Source organism: Pan paniscus, chromosome 13 (genome assembly GCF_029289425.2).
Source record: "Pan paniscus chromosome 13, NHGRI_mPanPan1-v2.0_pri, whole genome shotgun sequence".
Lineage (NCBI taxonomy): Eukaryota > Metazoa > Chordata > Mammalia > Primates > Hominidae > Pan > Pan paniscus.
The window spans coordinates 26,333,455-26,340,440 of NC_073262.2; the positions used below are offsets into that span (position 1 = coordinate 26,333,455).

The window sequence follows — 6,986 nt, forward strand, 5'->3', positions numbered from 1 at the left end:
CCTCCTCCTTATCTCATCAACTACCATCCCCAGGGTCTAGCACAGGCAATGTGCACAAAAGATATTTTCTAAGCCAAACTGAACTGAAGTTGGGGAGAGAAAAGAGCAGAAAGATCCCCGTCATCATCATCATCATGCATAGGGGTTGGGGGGAATGGGAGATGGGAGGAGAACACTGAGAATAGGAATAAGCATAAAGTCTTTCAATAGAATTGCATTATTTATTTTTTTTCAAATGTTTATTTTACGTACAAGAACTATCGTGGGTTTTCATTGAGTAGATGCCTTGGATAATCCTTTGAAGGAAGATCATTTAGTCCAACTTAATGAAACCGATCTCCTTCGCTTACTGACGGAAACACTGGCGGCACATATTGAGGCCATATTTCCAGATCAGACCGTGCCCGTTTGAACAGACACGACAAGAATGAGAACCCTGGCTGAATTTTCGCCGGTGGCTCCAGTATAGCTGCTGGTGACCCATCTTGCTGTCAGGAGTGCAATGAGGCCAAAGGCGAATTTCATTATTTTTTAATTTTTGTAGAGATGGGGTCTTGCTATGTTCCCCAGGCTTGTCTGAAACTCCTGGCCTCAAGCAATGGCCCCAGCTTGGCCTCCCAAACTGCTGGAAATTACAGGCATGTGCCAGGGTGCCTGGCCTTTTAAAAGGATTTCAAAGTGTTCCCTCCCTGCCTCCCTCACCACACCTTTAAAATCTAGATAGGAAGGCAAGACTGAGAGGTCAGAGAAGAGTGACAAGAGGGAAATGGACAGTGGGAAATGACAAAGGCAAGTTTCATCTAGTCCCTGTTTTCCAGAGCTGAGTCCTGAACCCTGAACTGCAAGGGGAGGTGTGCGAAGCTGTCCTGGATTCGAAAAATATACTGAGCATTCGAGCTTTTGTCCTCTAATCACAGTGAAGGTTTTTTTTTTTTTTTTTTTTTTTTTTTAAGCCAACCATGGTCTAGTCTACCTTAATACTTGGCTGAGATATACCAGGAGGCTGCTATTTGAAATTGTCACACTTTTCAAATACCTCAGCTGGTGACAAACATGGCTATAATGCAAATGGCCCACAGTCTCTTCAAAATTGCCAAACGCGAGGTTTCAGGCTGGGACTTGCAGTTACTTTAAATTCTCTCTTTGCTCTGAATTCTGCTCAGTTCAAATGAAATGCATGCATCACACATCAAGAACGACAGGGAGCCATCTGAAATTTCCTGAAACACCTGGTGCCAGGCAGGTTGAGGCAGGCAATCCTGTCATGCTGCCCTTGACAGGTTTGTGATAGCATCTTTTTTTGGTCTTTATGTTATTTACTGACAAATTCCAAGTAACGTCAGAGCTGATGAATACAAAACAGCCACTGTGACTGCAAACCCGCCACCACCAAGAGCACAGACTTCAATGGATCCACAGCAGGGCTTTCCAACCAGAAGCGGCATGACCCATTGGGGATTGGAGAAACAAGTCAATGGATCACGACAGCATTTCAAAACAAAATCAAGGAGGATGAAAATGAGAACACCAGAGTTCACAGTTCAGAGAAAACATAAGAACTGTTTTATGAAACTTCAGCTTTAATTACATATGTGTATGTGTGTTTATGTATGTTCTAGGTTTAATATAAAATCCTGTCTCTACTAAAAATACAAAAAAATTAGCCGGGCATGGTGACGGGTGCCTGTAGTCCCAGCTACTCGGGAGGCTGAGGCAGGGGAATGGCATGAACCTGGGGGGCAGAGCTTGCAGTGAGCCGAGATCGCGCCAGTCTGGACGACAGAGCGAGACTCTGTCTCAAAAAAAAAAAAAAAAAAAAAAAACAATTAAATTCTTTGCTCACAGTCATGGTCAAAGGAGTGCACAAACCACTGACCTAGAGCCAAGGCTCGAAAATACTGTCTTCAAGCCAAAATCAGCTCACTGCCTATTGTCTGTATGGCCTGCAAGATAAGAATGGCTTTAACACTTTGGAATGTTTGGAAAAATTCAAAAAGCAGGATATTTCATGATGTGTGAAAATGATGTGAAATTCAAATTTCGGTGTCCACAAAGTACTATTGGCACACAGCCACACCCATTTGTTTATGTATTGTCTGTGGCTGCTTTTGGCAAAGTTGAATAGTTGCAACAGACACTTTATGGCCCACAAAGCCTAAAATATTTTCTATCTTTATGGGCAAAGTTTACCGACCTCTGATCTAGAGGCCTCATTGTTATGATGCATTTTTTTTCAAGTCTGTACATCTGTTTAATTTGGTTTATAGAAGAAACAGGGAAAGGATCTGACAGAAGATTGCACTGTGGGATTCTGGGTGTGTCGTGGATACTGCCACTCCTCTCCACATCCCCTGTCCTGTTTTGTGTGCCCCTCCCCTGGGCCCTGTGCCTTCTGTGGCCTGCGCCTGTGGCTTTCTGCAGAGGCCTGCTGTTGGAATCTTGGAGCAGTTTTGCCTGCTTATGCAGCAGCTGGAGGTACCCAGGAGTTTAAGCTACTGCAGGCAGGCCTTTGCTCAAGACAGTGGGGTATGAAACGCTAATCCTCTTGCTCAAGTCGTGAGGACGGAACTCTGAAGTGTAACTTTCACTCCAGATGTCCCCTGTGGGATCAGGCTGGTTCCCTTTCTCTAGACTTTGCCTGAATCATACCCTTGCTTGAGTTCTCTCCCCTCCCCATCCTGCTTGCCCCATTCTCTTTGGGTTTCCTGAAGCACTTTCTTTGACACTGGGGTTGCACATGCATCTGACTCTGTCAGAGTCCTCTTCTGGGGAGCCCAGCCTGAGAGAGGGGAAGCAGTGGGGAGGTTCATAAAAGGCAACTCTTTCTGACAAAACTTTGGTTTCATGGGTGCTCCCTATAATGTCTTGCTGAATATGGACACTTCCCACATTGCGTTTGTTTTTCTGAAAGGGAGAAGGTGGTTATTTCATTTAAGATGATTTTGCAATGCATTGTAATTTCAAAGAGCTCTGAGATGAGTCAAGATAATTGGATTCTATTTCCAATGGATCCACTGGGCAAGCAATAAGCACCATGAAACTCATATTCTCCCATTTGTAGGAGGTAGAGTAGCTAATGTTTAAGCTTTCCCCTAACTTTCTGAGTCTTCTTGTAAAGTGGGTGCTTTAAACCATCTTCTAGATGCTGACTAATCCCCATCAGGGCACCTAATCTGCAAACCTGGTTGAGCTCCAAAATCCAGGTACATCACTCACACAGCAGAGGCGCTGGACCCGGCATTGTGGGTGGACACCAGAGGTACACTGGAGACCCTCCAGGGGACTCAGTGCTCCCCATCCTCAAGCCTTGACACTGGTTGCCAATCAGCAGCACTCAGAGACTTTGCTTTCCAATATGGAGCCAATACCCGCAGTTTTAAGCTTCAAAACCCTGGGCTCCCTCTCACCTCTTAATCCTAGCTGGGACTGTGCATATTGGGCTTCCTGTGTGGCACCCAATCTTTGGTCTGTTCCTTTCTGTCTTGGTCATGCTGCATAGCTGGCTGTTTCTGTAGCAGTCCTGTCCATGTATCAAAGCACTTTTTGGTGAGACAAGAGCAACTGAAAGGAACCAGGAGAGGTTCTAGGTAGACACACAAGGGGAGGGAACCCTGTAATGGAAACGGGAGAGCAGGTGAGAAGGTGGGGGACTAGAAGATAGCACACTTTATTTATATCTTGCTCACCATAAAAACTAAATGACACATAAAGATATATTTTTTCAGCCAGGTCTAAGGATCCCTGGAGATTCTGGACATATTATCTGAGGCCCACAAGTTCTTTATACAAATAATAACAATAATTATTATTATTTTGAGATAGAGTCTCGTTCTGTCACCCACGCTGGAGTGCAGTGGTGAGATCTTGGCTCACTGCAACCTCCGCCTCCCAGATTCAAGCGATTCTCTGCCTCATCCTCCTAAGTAGCTGGGATTACAGGCACCCGCCACCATGCCTGACTACTTCTTGTATTTTTAGTAGAGACAGGGTTTCACCATGTTGGCCAGGCTGGTCTCGAACTCCTGACCTCAGTTGATCTGCTCGCCTTGGTGTCCCAAAGTGCTGGGATTACAGACATGAGCCACCACGCCCAGCCCACGAAATTATTTTTAATTTTATCTATGCATTTGGATAGCCATCTCAACGATTAAATATGAAAAAGTCCACCATCTGGATACCAGAAGATGACCACATTCAACCTAAGGCTAGACTCCAATTCTATCGCCCTCGTTTTCTTTTTTTATGTTTCTTTTTTTTTTTTTTTTTTGAGATAGTCTCGCTCTGTCGCCCAGGCTGGAGTGCAGTGGCGCTATGTCGGTTCACTGCAAGCTCCGCCTCCAGGGTTCACGCCATTCTCCTGCCTCAGCCTCCCCAGTAGCTGGGACTATAGGCGCCCGCCACCGTGCCTGGCTAATTTTTTTTGTTTGTTTGTATTTTTAGTAGAGACGGGGTTTCACTGTGTTAGCTAGGATGGTCTCGATCTCCTGACCTCATGATCCGCCCTCCTCGGCCTCCCAAAGTGTTGGGATTACAGGTGCGAGCCACTGCACCCAGCCAATCGCCCTCAGTTTCATTTGTGTTTAAAATCTTTGGGAGTCAAGTGAAAACTTACAATGATAGCATTTTATCTTTTTATTTTTTCCACAATGAAATTAGATTTATCATTTACTTTTAAGTTTGTGTAAACAATCACTATCATATACAAAGTTTCAGATACTACATGAAAGGATAAAGCAAAGGGAAAAGTCACTCGAAATGCTACCACTCATGCCATAAACACGCTGACCATCCTTCTCTGGTTTTTAATCATTTATGAGTCAGAAAGCAAGCCTGACTGCCATAAGGTTGGCAGGTCTCAGCATCAAAATGATAACTGTCACCCTTACATTGAATTCTTTTCTCGTTATCAAGACAAAGCCTCCCTTTGGCTGTGATAATTTACAGTTGAGTGCCATTTTCAAATGCAAAGACTTTAGTTTTTAGAATTATTTAATAAGTTGAGGATTCAAATTAACATCCTGAAAATTAACAAAATTAAAATGAGTAATGCACTACTTTAATTAATGAGGAGTAATGAGAAAAGACCAGAAGCAGACTTAATATGAAGATGATACATTTGGCCTATCTGAAAGTCACAGGACATCATGCTGATACTAGCTTGAACATTTCAATTATAGAAAAGATAGAAAGAATAATATTTGAATTTTGGTTATTTTCTAAATGATATAAATGACTCATTTCCAGCTTTTAGCATTTTCTGTCTACACTTTGACTATGAGCTAACTCTGTGTTGAAACTATGCATTTTTTTCAACATCTACAAAAAATAGAGCAGATTCAGATATTATTTTCTGTTCCCCCAGAATATTTAATACTTAAAAAAATCACAACATTAACCTTACTTTTTATTTTATTTATTTATTTATTTATTTTGAGACACAGTTTTGCTTTTGTTGCCTAGGCTGGAGTGCAGTAGTGTGATCTCAGCTCACTGCAAACTCTGCCTCCCAGGTTCAAGTGATGCTCCTGCCTCAGCCTCGCGAGTAGCTGGGATTACAGGGGCCCACCACCAAGCCCAGCTAATTTTGGTATTTTTGGTAGAGACGGGGTTCACCATGTTGGCCAGGCTGGTCTCGAACTCCTGACCTCAGGTGATCTGCCCACTTCGGCCTACCAAAGTGCTGGGATTACAGGCATGAGCCACTGCGCCTGGCCAACATTAACCTTACTTTTAAGGGGCCAAAACCAGTGTGGAGTTATCAGGTGTCATATCAGGTGTCATATCATTAAAACTGGTCTACAGTTTTGGTTCAGTGTGGTCTGATTATCTTGAATTTTAAACATAGACTTGAAGTTTTTTCATATTTTTTTTCTAGCATAATAACAATACAAAGAATACTGACATAGCCAAATGGAAAAAGATTTATCATAGACTTGTACATCTTTCTACAATTGTAACTTCATCAGAAACCTCATTTTTAGCACATCATCTGTGAATTTGGGTTTTTATGACACAGATTCCTAAGGCATTTAATTTGTAAATTGTCTTTGGATTTACATTCCTATGAGTGCTAAAACATAAAGAGAACACTGGTTTCTAATACTTATACCTAGTTAAGTAAAATTTAGGATTGAAAATTTTAAGCCAATAGTAAGTATCCAAAGAACTATTTCCCTTTATGGGATCAATACATTACCCAAATCTGAGAAATCCTAGTGTAAATTAGCTAAAAAATGTCTCTTGTGTCTGTGTAGGCTTGTAGACTAAACATACGAATATATTTTATCTTAATGGGACTATCCCATTTGTGTTGTTCTGTAACTTAAATTCTTTCTTAATAATATATCACAGACCTTTTTTTTTTAAGTGAAAGTGAAATAGCTGAGTCAAAGAGAATGCACATTTAAATTTAAATTTTTGATAGATATTGTCTGATTGCTTTCCAAAAAGCAATCTATCCCACCCAGGGCACAGAAGTTTGCCACACTCTCATTAACACAGAGTTAGAACTTTAAATTTTTGGAAACTTTTACATTTTTGGAAATCTGATGGTTGAGAAGAATTGTGTGTAAACTGAGTAAATGCTATTCTATGTTTCAAGTGTATACAGATGCTGTTGTGATTGTTGAAATATACAATCATATCAAAGTATTACTACATTCATTTGACCTACTTATGATGTATTTTCTCAATCAATGGCTACTTAAACCACTATCATGTAGAAGTTTGTTATTTTATTTTAAAAATGTGGTCCTCATATTAAAAAATGTTTGGAAGCTTGCAATACTTGAGAGCTTTCTCTGCGTGAGAATACTACCTAATATCATACTTCCCAGAGGAAATGGCAGAGTGGGCCTCAGACGGAGCGGCCCAGGCAGCTGTCCCTTCCCTCAGAACTGACACATTATCATCCCAGGGATTCAAAGAGATCCCAAAGAAAGACCAGATTCCTCTTTGAGAGGAGTTTTTTCCTAAATAATGAATAA

General features: G+C 41.7%; 1 pseudogene; it reads right to left on the bottom strand.

The window, feature by feature from the left end:
* Positions 1–313: 313 nt before the first annotated feature.
* LOC117979284 (small ribosomal subunit protein uS14-like) lies at positions 314–2,144 on the bottom strand (annotated as a pseudogene).
* Positions 2,145–6,986: the final 4,842 nt, after the last annotated feature.